General features: G+C 40.8%; 1 long non-coding RNA gene across 3 annotated transcripts in view; it reads left to right on the forward strand.

Annotated features, from left to right (window-relative positions):
• Positions 1-3605: 3605 nt before the first annotated feature.
• LOC125924457 (uncharacterized) overlaps positions 3606-20485 on the forward strand; it is a 48688-nt gene continuing 31808 nt past the window's right edge. The window contains exons 1-3 of one of the 3 annotated variants that reach the window (XR_007458428.1): positions 3606-3754; positions 4352-4431; positions 16538-16713. This is a non-coding gene — a long non-coding RNA (uncharacterized LOC125924457). The remainder of the gene's footprint in view (positions 3755-4351; positions 4432-16537; positions 16714-20485) is intronic. The other 2 variants (XR_007458427.1, XR_007458429.1) reach the window with 2 other exon arrangements.

Here is a 20485-nt window from a genome sequence, read left to right on the forward strand (position 1 = left end):
TACGCACCTTATAACTCTAAAAGCACAATTTTCTCCCACTCTTAATTCACACAGATTAAGAACATGGAAAACGGGGCAACATTTTGCCATTCTTGAGAAGATGTAAAACTAGAGCCCCCAACATTTTCTTCATATTGACCTTTCTTGGATAATTTCTGACCATTCCCCCTCTTTTATTTGTCTCCCCTATCATTTTCTAACTTTTTCTCTGTCATTCCTCTGCCTTTAACTTACTGCCCCCTTTCCCCTTTCCATGTAGTTGTTTTCTTTTCTCTGCCTTACCTTCCTCTCCATCTTATCTCCTTCTCTTTCCCTTTTCAGCCTCATCTCAGTCTCTCTCTTCCAATCCATTTTACCCTTCTCCTTCTTTCTTTTTCTCTTAATAAGGTAGGGTATTCATCCTCTTGGTATTTGTATCCCCACATCATGGTGCTTAATAGTTGCTCAACAGAGGTTAGGGTTAAGTGAATTAAACTTGGTGTCATGTTCTTCTCAGCTTATTTTCCTTCTTCCTGCTGAGCCCAGCAAGCCCTGCTCCAATAAGCATGTTAACTCAAAGTAATAAAGACTAAAGTCAGGTGTCTTTTCTGAGGGAGGTGAAATCTTTAGGTAGCAGATCACCTAGGCAGCTTTAGGTCGTCCCAGCCAGGCACAGACAGATTCCGCTACCATTTTGCCACGCAAAGAAAAGTTTCCCTGCTATGTCAGTGTTTTGGGAACTCATACTTGCCTGGGCAAACATGGTGGCCGTATTGGGATCAAGTACAGTCATGTCATGAGCAGCTCAGTTGAGACCACCAAAATTATTTACTGACCCAAGATTATTCAGAATCTAGTAAGACCTAGTGAGACCTAGTAAATGTATACTGCAGTGCTAGGTATTTTGTACCAGAGAAAGCTCTCCCCGGCTGATGCGGGTTCTTATGGTGATTATGAAATCACAAGGGTTATTAATACATTCCCCTTCACATATCTGTTTTTATGGCATCTGGGAAAATGTACACTGAAAAATAGCTTTCCATTACCTTTCCTGATTTTGTACGTATATTGAAAAATCAACTAAAAATAAAGTTTAAGAAAGACAACCACATTCTTGTTTTGGTATAGCACTGGGGAGGTGTAAGGTGGGAGTGGATAATGAGAATTGCATGCAGTTTTTTCACAAATGAGCACACCCCCATTCTCATGAGAAATGGAAAACTTGCTGGGGTCCTGTTTCTCACTTGTATCTGTCCTTTGGTAGTACAATCTGAATATTATTAGGCACCCCCTGTTGCCCAGTTTCTGCTGGCAATTCCAAGAGGGAACACTGATATATCTAAAAAAATTTTCCAGATTTTGCTTGGTCCTTAATGAAACGTCCAAAATGGAATGTGTGGGTGTTGATATGGGTATGTGTTACACAGGAAATATCCCAAAAGTCCTTCTTCCCATGCATGCCACCCTCATTATCCATCCAAAGGCAGCCACTTCTGTTCCTCACCCCAAACCCTTCTCCCTCTGTCACTCTCAACTCCCAATGAAGAACTCTCCCTGCCACCAGACTTCTGGTTCTGTCCTCCCTCTACACCCTCTTTACTTCTATTCCATACCTTCTCTTCTAAATCTCGGCCCTTGCGTATGCAATTTCCCCACTTTTGCCTCTCCAGCTCTGCTTTTCTCTACCAAAGTCACTGATTCTGCCTCGCAAAAGCTAGTATTAGATTATTTTTTTTTTTAGTGAGTAAGGGAGGAAAAAATGTGACGATATGTTTTCTTAATAATTTTCTTTATCATTTTTTTACAAATAAGTCTTGCTCCAGAACTGTGGACTAGATTTTTAAAAAATTAAGGGTAATGGAAGATTAATGCAGTCACCTTTGATGGCTCAAATTCTACTTCCAGAAAGTAAGTCTGTGTATTCATTTAACAAATGTAGAGGCTATTCAACCTATGTGCCAGGAACTGTGCATGGTATGGGGCTAATTGTTGATGACTCAGAGATAAATGACTTTTTTTTCCCTGCCCTTAAAGATTGTGCCTCCTAAAAGAAATAAGGAGCTCAACACATAATTTCTTCTTTAAGAATCTCTTATTAAAATGCAAATATCTCTGGAAGGATAACTGAAATCCCTACTCATTCTCAGATGCTGGGATTGCAGAAAGATGGAAAGTTACAGTCAAGTAAGCTCTGAAAACATGATTTATGTTATTTACCCTACTCCTAGAGACACATGCAACACATTAGCATATTAAAGGCTCTGAGAAGTCTTGCAGGAAATAATCATATGCTTTGTTCAGTGCGGTACTTTCCAAATGCATTCAAGGACCAACAGTTTCCCCCAGAGAATACTAACAACCCACAGAACAAGCACTTTTGGAAATGTGGGTCCATGCCAATCATTAGCTTGACAGCAATGTTATTTCAACCAGGTGAGTGAAAAGGCCCTCAGAAATAAATGGTGCAAAAGATGAGCTCTCCAACAATTGATGGAGCAGCCAGAAAATGGGCTAAAAACGAACTTGCTAATGTGTATTAATAAAAATAATTATAGAGCAACACTGTGAGCCTATCATACTCTAGCCCTGCCATCATCCATGGCTGCGAGAGGGGACCACAGTAGCCTTACTTGGACCAAGGCTCATATACCACTGGATCTTAATATTGTTTTTTGGACTATTAGGGGTTTGTAATAGGTCTTACACCACAGAATTTTAAGCTCAACTACAACTTACATCTTACCTCCAATTTTGCTTTTAAAAAGAAGTAAGCATCCATTTAAAAATCTAAACACTTCAGTCCACTGTAGCTTACCTTCCTTCTTAAGATTGAAAAATATTTTTTAGTGGGGCGCCTGGCTGGCTCAGTCAGCGGAGCTTGTGACTCTTGATCTCAGGGTTGTGAGTTCCAGCCCCACGATGGGCGTAGGGATTACTTAAAAATAAAATTAAAAAAAAACTATTTTGGGGGCACCTGGGTGGCTCAGTCAGTGAAGCATCTGACTTTGGCTCAGGTCATGGTCTCTCGGCTGGTGAGTTCGAGCTCCAAGGCTGACTCTGACAGCTCAGAGCCCAGAGCCCGCTTCAGACTCTGAGTCTCCCTCTGCCCCTCCCCCACCTGTGCATTTTCTCTCTCTAATATAAACAAACATTAAAAACAAAGTCTATTTTTAAAAAAGACTTTTAATTTTACATAGCTTTGTCTCACAGAATTATGCGAGATTTTCAAAGGAAACAAGTTTGGAATACAAGTTGAGCAACTGCGCCAAACACACAAGCCCACAGTCAGCAACTTCAACACGAAAAGGTATTGATTTTGATTGGTTAAGCAAAAAAAAAAAAAAAAAAAAATCTTTAAAATTATTTTTGCACATATGGAACCAGGAGAAAAAGAAGTCAAAGAATAAGCGGTATCAAATTTGACACCTTTGTTACTCTTCCTTTCATGACACCCTATGAGAAATTAAGTTAGGGCAGTTCGCGACTGAGTTCAGAACTACATCTTAAAGACGGGTTCCGAAAGATTGCCGCTAACGTTCAGGAGAGATTTCCAAAAGTTCGTGCACGTGCGCATGCACGTGAGCGCGCACATGTATGCGTGCGCGTGCGTGTTTATGCGTGCGTTGGCACGTGCCTGCGTGCGTGTGCACGTAGTCGTTGATGGAGGCAGGAAGCGAGAAGGAAGCGGGAAGGTGGAAGAGATCCGAAGAGTTTCAAACAAGGCCCGATTCTCCTTAGGTCAGCTCGATTTGCTCTCTAATCCTGGGCGACGCAGGTAAATTCCTGCCTTGGTTTTTACTTTGTATTTGTCTCTGTTACATTCCAAAATCATCCGAATAACTGTTTAGGTTTTTAGTTATTTTATTTTATTTTGAACAACAAAAATTGTTATGATGAGAATCAGCCCTGACGGGTATGTGATAATTCTGCCTGAAATGCAGTTTAACTGACAAGAACAAAAACAATAGCTGCCTTGACTGAGTGCCCACTATAGGTGAGGCATTCTTTATTCTACCTCATGTAATTCTTACTGTATTCTGTTAGGTATTATTACTCCCTTTTAATTGAGCAGTGAAGAGATCAAAATGTAAAGGGATTAAATTCTCAGACCTGGTCCTACAGCTCACTTAGCTATTTATGACCGGGAAGCACAGAATCTCAGCTTCACACACATATTTATTGAGCCCATACTACCCACAAGGCACTGTGCTAGATAATCCACTAGCCTTGACATCATCACTGGTCCTTGACCTCTCCAGATCACAAGTATTTTCAAAAATCTGCTGAGAGCTATGGATGCTCTCTCATCAAAAAAAAAAAAAAAAAAAAAAAAAAAAGTACACAACACAAATCTTTGCATTCATTTTCAAAGGGTTCAAGGATCTTCTGAATCTCATCCCATTGTAGGAACTCCTGCTGTACTCAGAGAATGTTGTTCAGAAGGGGAGACAGGTAAGTAAATGGGCCTTAGATCCATAGCCCTCATCTTGCATTTTCAAGCTTCTCAGTGCTTCCAAGCATGTCCAAAAGACCAGCTAACTCAGTTCTGGATATACGTAGTAAAGGTATTGCTATTGCCCAGTTTCTGTCCCAATGTGTGAAGTTGAAAGTGTAACGGGTACTTCTGTTAACAAAAATATTTTTCATTATTGCCCTTGGTAAAAAAAAGAAGCAAATAGATCCACTCTTGCCAATGCCGATTCCAACATCGGTCTTCCAAAGTCAGTATTAATGTATTCTCTTCAAATTAGGACTTTTGATTTTCTGTGGATAACAAGAATATTAGCTATGCCTTTTTCATGCTGTTTCTGTTAAAATTTTAAACACTTCTTTTGGTTCAATGTGTTGTTCAATTCAGCTGAGGTTGGGGGGTAAGATGTCTATTAGTAGGAAACCAAGTACACATCCTGTGTCCTCATATGGTATCATTTCAAGCTTGTCAATTCTTTTTTTTATGTTTATATGAATGCTTTTATTTATTCATAACCCATTTGCTTCCACAAAGTCGTTGAAGCAATTCACAAGAAAATATACCATAAAATAGAAAGTTATAAATAAACTACAATCAGGATCAGAGAAATTGTAGAGTAATTAGGATTTCGAGACAAGGATGTAGGTTGCAGTCTATATACTCTGGCCATCATTATTGAAGAGAAATTAGAAATTTCTTTTTTTTTTTTATTTTTTATTTTTTTTATTCTTTTTAATGTTTATTTATTTTTGAGACAGAGAGAGACAGAGCATGAACAGGGTAGGGGCAGAGAGAGAGGGAGACACAGAATCTGAAACAGGCTCCAGGCTCTGAGCTGTGAGCACAGAGCCCGACGCGGAGCTTGAACTCATGGACCATGAGATCATGACCTGAGCTGAAACCGGATGCCTAACCGGCTGAGCCACCCAGGCGCCCCGAGAAATTAGAAATTTCATGTCAATCTTGAGGCAATCAAAGATCTGATGCAGGATTTACAACATCCATAAAAATAAACATGGATGTCTAGTGGAGAATACAAAAGTCACATGAATTTTTAACATAAACAGAAGAAATTGTACTCCCCGTGCTGAGGGCTGTGCCTCCTGGAAGTATGAGTTCAGTCTTTTCTAATGATGAGGGTGAAAAAGTTGGAGAAGTACCACTTTGGGGGAAGTCAAATTTTCCTTCCCACATAAGTCTGAGAAAAATTTCTTAATGTATATGTCTAGATGGGACCCTGAGTAAAGCTGTAGACAATATCCCTATAGCATATGCAATAAAGGTTTTCAAGTAGCTGCTTCTTAGGATGTCCCTCAAAGGCAACAAAGGACACAGCAAGGACGTATACAGCCCAGTGGAAAAAATCCTGTGAGCACAGAATCATGTGGTTTCAGTTTATGAACTGCTTCCTAAAGGATTGAGGATAAGGAATAAGCTGGAACCCCTAGCAACCAACCTCAGTCATAATAGCATCAACTTGTAATGTGTCAGGCACTTTAATAAATTATTTTGTTTAATTTTTACAATAACTTTCCAAGGTTGGTACATTGGTCAAGACTTTTTGTTGTAGGTACCTAAACCCCAACTCAAACTGCCTTAAGGAGAGAGAGAGAGAGAGAGAGAGAGAGAGAGAGAGATTTATGAGTTGGTATATCAGAAAGTCCAGGGCTAGGTGGAGCTTGTGGCTCTCCCAGTATCCACAGGTGCTGTTTTTTTGTCTGAGTGGGAAAAAATGGCATCTCACAACTCCAGGTTTACGTGGAAAGAGACTTGGTCTTACAACATCCATGCCAGCCTAGAAAATAGACTCCAATTAACCATTTTGGGGTCTCTTGACCATCCCTTGGTCCAGTCAGTATGTCCATGAGGATGTGGCTCTCTGATTGGCTGGCCCATGGGAGGGAAGGTGAGTCCCTACATTGACAAGAATCACCACCACAAGAATCCCATGGAGTTAGAGGAGAAGGAGAATTTACCCCCCCCTCCCCGCCCCACCACAATGGATGCAGGACAGACAAAATGACCAGACAGACACTGCAGGAGGTATTATTATCCCCACTTTACAGATGAGAGCATGGGGGCCAACAATAACAAATGGCAGAGACTAGATGAGGTTGTAAATCCTGCCTTAGGCATAATTGGTTAGGTTACGCTGTGGTAACCAGAAATGAAACTCCGAATTTAATGGTTTAGTACCCTCAAAACTCACCTTACTCACCTTACATGCCTCACTCAGGTTGAGGTTTAGGGGAGGCTCTGCTCCCACAGTACTCAAGGACCCAGGCCAACAGGGAAGATTCTAGCATCTGGAAGACCTAGATTCCAGGCCCATAAAGCAGAGGAAAAAAAGAAGCATGAAACACTCACAGCCATTGCTCACAGAGTGAGTCACATGGTTCTGCTCAACAGCAGGATGGTTAGGGAATCACTGGGGGGATGGAAAGGCTGGTGGGATGTACATAGGTATTTATGAGTATTAAATATCTCTGCCATTTAGGTCTCTATGACTCCAAACCTTTGTCTCTTACCTAGTGTACCTCAGTCACGTGTTCCTCGAGTGCCACAGAAGCAAATGTGAGCAGTCAGAATTTCTGGGCAGCCTAGTCCCCTAAGAGTCATGAATGAGAAACAGATGGATATACTCGACCCTCAAGTGATCCTAGGAGAAAGGATTTAGAACACAGCAGGCTTATAATGGCTGTTCAGCCTTCTGCCTTCCCCTCAGGAGCCACAGAGAAGGGGCGTGGCGGGGTGACTGATTGGTCTGTCGGACTGCCTAGAGCTGGTCCAGCTTCCTTCAGGCTGCCAGGTACGGGCTAAACCTCCAAAGCCTTGTGCTTTGAAGCTGCGATTGTGTTTCTGAATTTAGCTCTTCACATGATTTGAATTCCTGTCTTTAGTGACAACAACAGGCTGTGATGGTGGATGCAGGAATCCAAGGGCATCTGGACTAATCAGGAATAATCTAGATAAATCCTTGCCTCATTAATGCCCACTGTTTTGATCCCAAACACCTACCAAGTCCCATATCTGCAAGAGCCAGACTGTGGACCTTGAACACCCTCTCTGCCTCTCTGGCCTAAACCAGAATTTGACTGAAGAGGTAACATCAGGCCTCTTTCACCTGAGGCCCAGGTCTTCAAAAGTTTCAAGAGGAAACCTGAGGCCAAGAGGAAAGAGAAAAGGAAGCTTTCCAGATGAGAGTGCTAAGAGAAGACAACGCTTTTAACTTCTTTGCTTCTCCTGCTGTAAACTCTACCCCTAGTGCCACGGCCACCCCCTCAGATGGCCCTGAAGACGCCATTATTGAGAGTTTCCTACTTTCACATGTAATATCTGGGGAGAGACCACTGACCCTCTCCAGCTACTCCAAGTACTCCCTTACATGGCCCAGTGATGAGACCAGCTGGCACCTTTGAAGTGTCAGCAGAAGTGATGACACTCCCTAACCCCCTGGGGAAAAGCAAGGAACAGCCAGTGTCTTCTTCCACCCTTCTCCTCCGGGCATCCAAGGCTACTTGGGAGGTTACATATACCAGATGGTGAGGCTATAAGGAGAGATGCCCCATCTTATCAGATTTTACACGTGTAAGAAATAAAATTTTATTGTGTAAGCTGAGATTTCAGGATTTGCCTGCTATGGCAGTTAGCATTAATTATCCTAATCCAATATGAGACATGTGTAAAAAAATCTTAATGTTTAAAAAAATCATATAGAGGGTGCCTGGGTGGCTCCGTCAGTTAAGTGTCCAAATCTTGGTTTCAGTTGCGGTTATGATCTCATGGGTTCGTGAGTTTGAGCCCCATGTCAGGCTTTGTGCTGACAGTGCAGAGCTTGCATGGGATTCTCTCTCTCTCTCCCTCTCCCTCGCTCATGCATGCTCTCTCTTTCTCTATATAAATAAATAAACATTTTTTTAAAGTTTTTTTATTTTGGGAGAGAGAGAGCACAAACAGGGGAGGGACAGAGAGACTGTCAGCACAGAGCCTGATGTGGGGCTCAGACTCACAAACTGAGATTATGACCTGAGCCAAAATAGAGCCAGACACTTAGCCAACTGAGGCACTCAGGTGCCCCTATATTATTAATTTTTGAGTCATAATGGCACTGTGGTTTGTACAGGTGAATGTCTTATTCTTGGGAGGTATTTGTTGGACTATTTAGAGATAAAGTTTCATGCTATCTGTAACTTACTTTAAAGGTTTCAACAACAACGAACACATGTGTATGCAAACATATAAAGACCTGCACACCTAGAAGAGGGAGAGAAGACAAATGTGGCATAATAATGTGGATTTAGGCAATGGAAAAATGAGTTTTCATTGCATATTGTTATTTCAACTTCTCCGTAGATCTGAAATTGTTCAAAAAAAAAAAAAAAAGAGTCTCCACTCCTACTTTCTATCCTTTGTTTTGCTGTATTTTCTGCACCTCGAGTTCTTTGAAATTATGTATTTATTTATGTCATTGATTATTGGATCTTTTTCTTGCACTAGAATGTAAGCCTCTGGGAGAAGATGTTTGTCAGTCTGATAAACCAGTTTATCCCAAGTACCTAGACCAGAGTAGCACTCAATTAATAATTGTTAAATGAGTGAATGAATGACCCATCCAGAAACCTTGACCCATGCTGGATCCTGGCCTCCTTAAGGATGAGTCAGGGGAGAGTATCTTGAATACCTCCAACCCCCCCCAACAACCCAAGGACTCCCAAAACAACCAGCAAATCAGCAAATCTGATCTGAGTATGCACACTCAGCCTCATGGAGCTACACAAACAGGGAGATTTCAGTCCCCTGAAACATCACACAGGTCCACATACAACAAAGATGGCTGTGAGGGCCCTTTTGGCTTTATAAAGACACATTAGCAATGTTGCCCCATTGAACACTCAGGTATAGCCTACAAGATAGGTAAAATTATTAGCCTGTTGACAGAGGGAACCAAAACACAGAAGGGCCCACATGATTTGCCCAAGGTGCAACACTTTTATTATTTTTTTATTTTTTTATTTAAAAATAAACACTTTTAGTTGGCTAAGATGCGAACCCTGCTCTTCTGACTCAGAACATTTGTGCTTTTCACTATATATCAGACCATCTAAAAATATTACAGTTACTAACAGGCAGCATTTCTAATTGCCAAATGAGTTCCATATATATATATATACACACGCATCCCCAAAGAGTTCATTACATGAAAGAAAACAGGGATCACTTGTCTAAAAGGTAGACCCTTGTGATGTACAATGACAACTACTTATTTTGTCATTGAGATGGAGGTTCTAAGGGCACTGGTTTTGAGCTAAGCCTGGGTCCTCGAAGGCAAGTGCTTTAGTTCCTTAATCCACTAGCTTGCCCTTTTGTACTTCACCTCCATAAAGACAGTCAACCCATTACAATAGTGGCCTCAGAGCTCTAACATCACACCGTGACAACACCTGACACCTTGTAAGCTACACAGAGCCCTGTCTCAATCAATACTCGAATGGAAAGCAGAAACTGAAAAGAAATTTCAAGCATTGCAAGGAATAGTGCTGCTCGCTGAGAAGGTTGCCCTCTTATAACCATGAGTCAATCCGTACCACTTGCCTGATAGGAAAGGGGGGGGGGGCGGTTAAAAGCATTGTTCTATCTTATTCCGGAAGCAGAAAGCCTGACTCCTAGGAGCCGGCACTTATTAAAAATCCAGTAGTGCCTTCTGGTTAGACTGGAATGCCTTTTGATCATGGTTCAACTCAGGTAATTACATTCCCATCCAAATTTCCAGTGGTCTCCAATTAGCTCAAACAGGCTTGCAGAATTTGCTATAAAATAGTGTTAAGCTTAATCAGTGCAATGATCAAATATGTATTTTATATGTTAGAAACCTATGTGGAGGTAACTGACTATAAAGTCTATATTTAAGATCTGTTTGGAGACTTTTTCCTTTCTTTTCTAAAGCAACCTTATTGACATATAATTAATATATACCATAATTCACCATTGTCAGTACACAATTCAATATTTTTAAGTATATTCACAGAGCTGTTCAACCATCTACCACAATCTAATTTTAGAACATTTTTTTATCGGCCAAGAAAAGAACTCTGTCCCCATTAGCAGTCACTCCCCATTCTCTCCAGCCCTCCCCTTCCTCCAGTCCCCGGCAACCGCTAGTCTACTTTCTAAGTCTATAGATTCGCCTATTCTAGACATTTCGTATGTATGAAATTATACAATGTGTGATCTTTTGTAACTGGCTTCTTTCACTTAGCATAATGTTTCAAACGTTCATCCGTATTGTAGCATTATCCGTACTTCATTCCTTTTTATTCTCGACTAACATTCCATTGTATGAATATGCAACATTTTGCTTGTCCCTTCATCAGTTGATAGGCATTTGGGTTGTTTCCACTTTTGACTATTAAGAATAACACTGTCAGAAGAATTCATCTGCAAGTTTTTGTGCGGACATAGGCTTTCATTTCTCTTGGGTATATACCAAGGACTGAAATTGCTAGATTGTAGGTAACTATATGTTTAACTTTTTCAGGATCTGCCAGACTATTTTCCAAAGTGGCTGAAACTTTTTACATTCCCCTTTGCAATGTGTGAGAGTTGCAATCTCCCACATCCTTGTCAATACTCGTTATTGTGATTTTTTGATGATAGCCACCCTAATCAATATGAAGTGATATATTAACGTGGTTTTGACTTGCATTTCCATAATAACTAACGATGTTAAGCATCTTTTCCTGTGTCTGTCAGTCATATGGTATATCTTCTTTGGGGAAATGTCTATTCATATCCTCTAATCACTTCTTAAATTTGGTGATTTGTCTTTTCATTGAGTTGTAAGCATCTCTATATCTTAGATATAAGTCCTTTATCAGAGATACGATTTGCAGATATTTACTATCATTCTATCTATTTGTTGCCTTTGTACGTTCTCGATGGTGTCATTTGCCGCACAGAAGTTTTAAATTTTGGTAGAGTCTAACTTATCTCTTTTTTTTTTTTTGGTCACTTGTGCTTTTGTTGTTCAGTTGGAAAAACTTACTTTTTCTCCTGTGTTTTTCTCCTTTACCTTCATACGACTACCAGACTCAGTACTTCTGACACCAGACGTGTTGGTGGGGGGGGGGGGGCGGGTTTCCACATGAAACAATTCTCTGATGCCAGCCATGTGTCCTGCGGTTCAACTCAATTCTGACACTGTTTACCTGGAGATAGCATCCCATAAGCTAAGGGCTCAGTCCCACAAGACGTCTCTCTCTTCAGATACCAGTTACAAGTTCCCATTGTTGCCTGTGCTTCTGACTGACTGACCATAAATTGGAGATTACCATGACCCCCTCCTTGGGTTCAGTTAATTTGCTAGAGATACAGAACTCAAAGAAATATGTCCTTACATTCGCCACTTTATTATAAAAGAACATGGTAAAGGATACAGGTGAATAGCCAGATGAAGAGATGCATAAAGAGAGGTCTGGGAGAACCCCAAGTGCAGGAGCTTCTGTCCTGTGCAGCTAGAGAGTCACCCTCCTGGTGTATGGATGTGTCCACCAACTGGCAGCTTTCCAAACCCTGTTTGGGATTTTTATAGAGGCTTCATTACGCTGGCATGTTGATCATTAATTCAATTCCCAGCCTCCTCTCCTCTTCCCAGACGATAGGGGATGGGGTTGGAAGTTACAGTCTTGTAATCGTGGTTTGGTTTTTCTGCTGACCAGCCCTCATCCAGGAGCCCCCCAAATATTGTCTCATTAGAACAAAAGAGACTCCTGTCACCCAGGAGATTCCAAGGGATTTGAGAGCTCTGTGTGAGGAACCAAGGTCAAAGATCAAACATTTGAACAAAAGATGCTCCTTCTGCTCTTATCACTTAGGAAGTTACAAGAGTTTTAGAAGCTCTGTGCCAGGAATAGGAGGCAGAGACCAATATATATATATATATATTTTTTCTATTATTTGATAGCTGTCCTATCCAAGTAACTGTTGCCTAACCAAAGGTCATGAAGATTTACTCCTATGTTATTTTTAAAGACTTTCATAGTTTTAGCACTTACATCTAGGTCTATGGTCTGTTTTTACTTCATCTTTGTATACGGTGTGAGTTAGGAGTCCAGCTTCATTGTCTTGCATGTGGATGTTTAGTCGTCTCAGAACCATTTGCTGAAAAGATTACTTTCTCCCATTAAATTGTCTTGACATCTGTGTCGAAATCAATTAACTGGAAATGTAGAGGTTGGGTTTATTTTTTTTTCATCAGCATGCTGTACATATTCCCCTAAAAGTTAGAGTTAACTAAATTGGTTTGTTTTATTGTGGGAAATACCTGATATGTTCCTAGAAAAGAGGATTTGCAAAGTACACATTGGCCCATAGAACATGACATGTTAAAGATGACTTTAAGCCCCTTCCATATTTTATAAGGGATAGTAATTTTCAAGTCCAAATACTAAACTACTATGTCTGCAATAATTATAACTATGCTAGCTATTACTATAGCTAGCATATATTGGACCTGGGACTGTGCAGAGCTCTTTGAGTATCTGTGGCACTTAATCTTCCCAAGAAGATTCAGTGCATATGTGTTTCCCCAGATAAGGAAATTGAGGCTTAGAGGGGTTTTGTGGGCTTTTTGCCTCACACAGCTAGGGAGTCACTTCTGTATTTCTAAATCTCACATGAGCTGATCACTGTCTGTATAATGGGTATAACTCTTAGGTATTGCCTAATGGTAGAAATAAACATCTCAATGCTCCCCCAGGGTCTGAGAGCAAAGTCCCAAAAGAGCTAATTACAACCCGGAAGTGTCCTTGAAGGTACCATGTTTAATCTTTAAATTCATGCAAAATTTTCCATCACCATGATATGTGTGTTTATTGAAACTACATAACATATGTGTTTATTTAAAATAAATCTGGGTCCTGAAGGTAATCTATAGAAGTAGGGAATTCCTATATTGACGCCCCGTCCTTCTTCTTTTTTTTTTTTTTAATTACAACCAAAGTGTTTCAAAAACAGTACATATTCCCTCCTCTAAAAACTCTCTAGAACTATCCTTAGTCCTCCCTGAAAGAGCCCTTAGGGTCACAGGATTCTGCTGTGACTGATGGACTCCACATGCTCCTGAAGCATGGCTATAAAACAATTTCCTTTAAGCAAATCTTATTTTCTTACTGACTTACATTATACCAGTGAAGATGTATTCCCACAGGAACAAAGAAATGTAGCCCCAACATGTAATTTTGAAACAATTGCATCTACAGGAAAGCTTTTCAAAATCACATCGTTTTTTAAAAAGTATATCATTTTTGAAAAATAATAATAAAGCCAAACTGAGTCACAAGGAGAATGAATAGTGTGCTAAAACTTAAAATACTTTGCCAACATCTGCATTTTTTGTGGAGTAGTTTCCCCAAAAGGAAATTTGTCCACTGTGTTCTCTGGGCTTTTCAGCAATCAGTAACTAGTTTTAAAAGAAAAAAAAAAAAAGAGTGTTAAAATGCTTAACATTTTCAATGTATTAATTAAGGATGATCTCTTAAGTAATCCATGGCTAGAGCCATTAATGTGTTTGCTTAATATTCCGTGTATTTTCTTTAGAGTGAAAATGGGTTTATTCTGCATACATATACCTGCATAGTCCTAATTCTTTTTCTTCTGGGCTTTGATTTCCACAACGGGTGTGCAGTTTTCTGACACAGAAGAGGAAAGGAAATACTTGCTAGTCAGCTGATCTTGAAATTTCATAATTTCTGAAGGTCTTTCCTAAGCCTATTAATTAAGCTTGATAGGGCAACAAAAGGGAAAACTTATGGAAGCATGATTCTGCCCTACTGGGGATGTGCCTGGCAAGCTGGTGAAGCAAACAAGCCAGAAGTCTGTTTGCAAGAGGACTGAAATGTGTCTTAGGAGGACACAGATCCTAGAGAAAAAAGAGTGTAATACGGAGAATCCAGTAAGAAAGTTTGGTCCCAACAATAAATTGACAGCACTCTTAAGCTGGAGAGTGAAAGAGCCTTTAATAGACTATACAAATGTGTAGTCAGAAGTTACAGAAACAACCAGACCTGGTGTGATGTCTCAGGGCTAACAATACAGGGGAGCCTGTGTGGTCACTGGAATGTAGGAAGAGAAGACATGGGTCGTGCAAGGGAGAATGAGGGGAATAAATACCCGGACCTCATTCTCCTCTTACCCCCTGTCTTCTGCTGGTTCTTTCCGTTGGTCAAACACAACAAAACCCCAGAGCCCATTGTTGTGTCCACTTGGATGTCAGTACTTTCCAGCCACAGCCCTCCAGGAACACGTCTATAGTTGAACAGTTGGGTTTATTGCTCATTAAATGAATAGGAATGCACACCATGGAGAACACTGGGGAGTCTTAATAAGGGGATGTTAGAGAGGATTTGTTTCTAGGGTTCGGCCTGCTGGTAAGTAGTTTTGGAAAAGGCTGAAGTAGAAAGAGGCTTTGCTCTGGGCTGAATGCTAAGTAAGGCAAAAGCAACTTATTGACCAATTACAGCTTTAGCATCCCCTCATTGTTCCCTAATTCTAGGTAAGATTTATTCAGGTACCCAATCATAGAATTGTTCCCACTTCCTGACAGCATTCCCCTCCCCCCAACTAAAATGGTGGACCATTTTTATGGCTTAGACAATAATCAGTTTTTGTCTGTTTTCCCATGTAATTGCAGAGTGGACTTGCTGTCTTGATTCATCCCGATCACAGAGTGTCCTTGTCTGATGTTGGGGCTCTGTGCTAGATTCCATGCTCTGCCTCTCCACATTCACCCAGTGTGTGCTCTGGGAGGCTGACTCATGAGCAAGGAAAGCAGCCCCTAGCCTCTAGGACTGGCCTGATCCAGTTGGCTTGGCCTTGGGTTTCAGTTATTGAACACAAATTTGCACAGAACCTCAGCATCAGTTAAGATCACTGAAGATGCCAATTCTGAGTCCACCGTGATACTTGTCATCAGCATACACCTCTGAGCCCAGCTCTCCATGGGGAAAAGTAAAAAGTGAGAGAACTTTTGAAAAGAAAAGCCACTTACAAAACACTAGAGCTTAAGACAGAAGACTGTCTCTATCAGAACATGACCCAAAGGGAAGAGGACCTTCTCCCACACCACTACAGGTCACTGGGCACTGTGCGTTGGGCACTTTTTGTGAGGATGTCTCCAGGACAATGGGGGATGAGTGCACATGATTGGAAACAGCATATGATTGGAAACTGATGCTCGGTGAAGCAGAGGAGGTCCAGCGGGGATGGATGATCCATGAGCATAGAAGGAATGCCCCCTGGGGACACCCAGATACAAACAGGGGACTTTGCAGGGAGACAAGGTCTTGAATTTTGTAGGAGGGAAGAACCAGAGGAATTTGGGCTTACCATTATCGTAACTTTGTTAGTATCCATGGGCTGTTGAAGCCTAGAGGAACTTAGTATACATATTTTTAAACACCAAGCAAACTAATTTTATATGCATTTAATTAAAATGAGCTTTTCCTTGAGTTTGGCAATGATGCACAATGCGCTTTTAACAGCTTTGTGCATCATTCCCAACCTGTAAATGTGAATAATCATGCTTACTTATTTATAAAGTTCTTTGAGGTTTTTGGATGAAAGGCTCTTTTAAAGTACAAAGCATTAATTTTTTGTGACAGAGCACTATACCAGAAGTGAACATGAAGCAATATAAAAATTTTGTGTTCTTTCTTCCTTTAAGTTTTTAGTTGCTTTCTTCACAAAGACACAAAAGCCAGTCTCCAACAGGAGATCTGGTGTTTGAGATAACAGAACTAATAAAGTACTGTAAGTATAAAATCCTAGATAGGCTTGAATTGGCTACTCCTTTTGAGAATGTGAGAAATGAATTGATAGACAAAGTATTTTGTACAAATGAACTCATTTCAGTAAGTCGCACTGATAATCTTAAGAGTATGTAAATGGACCTCTATTTATAGACTCGTTATATCCATTTTTGACCAGGACGAGCAAGTGAAGCAGTAGCAATAGTCAATCATTACAAGTAACTAGACCACAAGAGAAAAATGTGCCAGTTGCTAGGTGATGACTTTCAATCTATCATTTTAGGCAATAAATATAAGATGAAGTTATGAGGAGAGAAGCTATTCATAGCTAAAACTCTAGCTAAAATGGCTATTATTTATTGCACGGAACTGAAATCGGATGAAGTCGAGAAACCCAACGTACAAACCCAGAAGCTGAGATACTACACAAGCGGACGTATTTCAAGGACAAATCCAAAGGTAAACAGAAAACGAGGATTTAGGGGAGGGAGGAGAGGATAAAAGGTTTAAGATAAAAATGGACTCGACTGCGTCACTTACTACCATGTTTCAAACCATAAAATAAAATGGAAAAAACATTTTTCCGAACTTTACCATTCTGAGAAAGACGACAGGTCTTTCGGCCCCTATCAGTTACTTCGCAGGTGGCAATGATACATTTGGCACAATGGCATATGCAAATGCTGTGTGAGACCCTGTGTTTCCGCCCTCTGAGAGCACAGAGATTGGCTTGGAAGTATAGGTAACGCAAATGAAACGATCAGAGAAGAGCAGGGGCATTAAAAACGTTCGGTTAAAACCTATGCCTAGCCTAAAACAAGCACTCAATCAGTGCTGGCTAAATAATAAAGAATTGTGTGTGCCGTAAGGGTGCCTGTTGCTGGTTCTATAAGGGGAAAACCATAGCTGCCTCAAACACAGCTGAGAATTACAAAGCATACGAAATAGCCTCCCGCATTACCCATTTACTTTAGCAAGCCCGATAATCTACAACAGTGGTTCTCATACTCTAGTGTGCATCAGAATTACCTGGAGAACTTGGTAAAACACAAATCACTGGGTCCCACCCACAGAGTTTCTGACCCAGTAGGTCTGAGCAGGATAATTTTCATTCTTAACATACTCCCAGGTGATATGGGTACTTCTGATCTGGGGAGCACATTTTGAGAATTACTGGTCTAAAAGATTGTAAGTAAATTTAAAAGCATGAAAGAGGATACTCATAACAGCTAACATTTACTGTGTACCCACAATACCACTATGCTTCAAATCCTCCTAGGTGATAGATGATAGATATAGATAGATAGATAGGTAGGTAGGCAGGTGATAGAGATAGATAGATAGATAGATAGATAGATAGGTAGATAGGTGGAAGGAAGGAAGGAAGGAAGGAAGGAAGGAAGGGAGGGAGGGGGGGGGGGAGGGAAGAAGGAAGGGAGATGAGACAAAGACCAAAGGGAAGTCTCTAATTTTAATGCATATGCAAACATAAAGAATAGGCATTTTTATTTGTATCTTATAGCTGAAGAACTAGAAGTAGGCTCTGAGAAGTTAAAACATTTGCCTACAGCATGTAAGAGGTAGAGCACAGACTTGAACCCTGATCTGTCTCCTTCAAAGCCCATGCTGTTTCTGCCATATCCTTCTGGATCTCTCTGCAGTCACATGCTAACAGAAAAAAAAACAAAAAGCAAAACCAGCTTATGGTGTTAGAGGAGCCTGAAAATCAACCAAAACCAGATGGAAGATCACAAAATGCACAGCAGCCTGAGGTTTTTACGACAAGACAAGACAGCCTGACCTTCTTCAGGCTGGAGACAAGGGACCAGTGTTGAGCTACACAGTTTTATTGCTTAGGGTGACCCTTGACAGTGGTGTGGGTGGCTGGGCCTCCCTTATGGCTCTGTGTTACAGCCAAAGCAGAAGCTGGCTGGCATGACCTTCCAAATCCAGAGAAGGGATAAGAGGACATGCTTCAAAATTACATTTTCTCTTTGAAGGGTTCACATTGCCCCCATTGACCTCTACCTCAAATAATAATTATAAGTGGAAACGGAGGGGGTAAAAGCCATAGAAGTGTCTCCTGACCATAACAGACACCAAAGAATGGGGGGAGGAGTTCCTCCTCTCCTTACTCCTCCCCTCCTCCTCCTCTTCACATGAAGAAAAGCCCTTGTTTCCTAGGCCGATCTGTTTCTCCTCTCTCCTCTTTTTGCAGAACCAACATGTTCATCAATCACCCAAAGTCGAAATTCATCTTTGATTTCTTTCTTTCCTGTCATAAGAGCACATTCCCTATAACCATGCTAACACCTTTGTTGGGGTACAGTTGAGAAACTAAATGCACCTTAAAAAATGCACCTCAAGTGTATACTTTGATAGATTTTAACATATGTATATATCCATGAAACACACTAGATAGTGAAAATCAGCATAATAGAACCCTTAGAAGTTGCCTGTGGCTTACCTTTCCAACTGTGAGCCTCCTTCTCACCCCAGGTGACCACTGTCTGCTTTCTACCCTCCCCCCCCCCCCCCCCCGCCAGCGGAAATAACCTAAAGGTTATTTTGCCCTTTTCAGAGTGACATTAACCTTTTCCTGTGATTATTTGCCATTTATGTTCTTTTGTGAAATGTCTGTTTAAATCTTTTCCTAAAGTACTAATTTATTAAACAAATTAAACAATACTCATTTATTGTTATTATTGAATTTTAAGTGTTCTTAATATGCATCCTGGATGCAAGCCCTTGGCCAGATACATCTGGAAATATTGCCTCCCAGTCTGTGCCTTGTCTTTTCATTCTCATCACAGTGTCTTTTGAAGAGAAGCTTAAAATTTGGTGAGGTCCAATTTACTTTTTTAATAGATTATGCTTTTGGTGTATCTGAAAAATGTTTCGCCTTACCTAAAGTGAAAAAAATGTTCTGTGTTTCCTTGTGGAAGTTGTACAATTACAGGCTTTACATGTAAGTCTGATTCATTTTCAGTCAGTTTTGTATGTGGCTCAAGGTATAGATTGAAATTCCTTTTTTTTCCTCTTTTGCATATGGATAGCAAATTGTTCCACGCCATTTATTGGAAAACTAATCAAAATCTTTCTCCACTTTTTTGCTGTCAGTGGGCCATGTATGTGTGTGTCTGTTTTGGTTTTCTGGACTCTGTTTTGTACCATTGACCAGTTTGTCTACAACGATATCATTATGCCATGGTCTTGATGACTGTAACGTTATGGTGAGCCTTGAGATCGAGAAGTGTGATGTTTGTTCTTCGTTTTGAAAGTTTTATTGGTGTGCTCTCTTTAGCAGCACATACACCGAAGGTCATATTGGCTATTCTAGGTCCCTTGTATTTCCACACAGCTTTTATGGTTTTTGCCTGGGACTGCTTTAAATATATAGATCAACTTGGAGAAAATTGGTGTATTAAAATGCCAAGCCTTCAGATCCTTGGGCATAGAATATCTCTCCATTTTTCAGGTCTGCTTAAATTGACTTCAACATTGTGCGGTTTTCAGTGTACAGGTATTACTCATCTTTTTTAGATCAATCATTAAATATTGTAAGTCTTACCTTGTTGGGTTCTGTATATTTTTATATTCCTATAAATATGTGTGACCTTTGTTCTGGAATAGAGTTAAGTTACTCGGAGATTGGAAATGGTTTGATTCTTTTGGAGTTTGCTGTAAAGCTTTGTTAGGCACAACCAGAACAGCACTCAGTCCAAGATTAATTTTTTCCCTGCTAGCGAAGTAAAACCCTTCTGAGTACTCTCCTTTATGCCTTATGAATTATGACATTTTCTATTCTTGCTGGTGTGAGCACACAATCTTCCTGGCCCCATGGGAGGAGATCTTAAGGGCTGTTTCCTCTAATCCTTCCAGATGGTTCTTTTCAGGCCTCAGGATGCTTCCTTACATGTAGGCACTGCCACTGCTTAGCAGAATACACACGGGTGCCTTCTGCAGACCCAGAATCCTCTCTCTGGAGCCCTCTCTTCTTATCTGTTGTCCCATGCAAGCTCTGCATGCTTGGGAGACTGGCCCCCTGGTAGCCCTGTCTTTGTCTCCGCAAGTCAGAGAGACCACTAGGATCCACCTGAGTTCCCTTTCCTACTCCAAGGCCTGGAAGCCCTTTCTGAGCAGTAAGCTGGGGCCATCACGGAGAATCATTTGTCTCCCAACTTTCTGACAATACTGCCCTTCCTTCGTTGTCTGATGTCCACCGTCTTGA

Source organism: Panthera uncia, chromosome F2, assembly GCF_023721935.1.
Source record: "Panthera uncia isolate 11264 chromosome F2, Puncia_PCG_1.0, whole genome shotgun sequence".
NCBI lineage: Eukaryota > Metazoa > Chordata > Mammalia > Carnivora > Felidae > Panthera > Panthera uncia.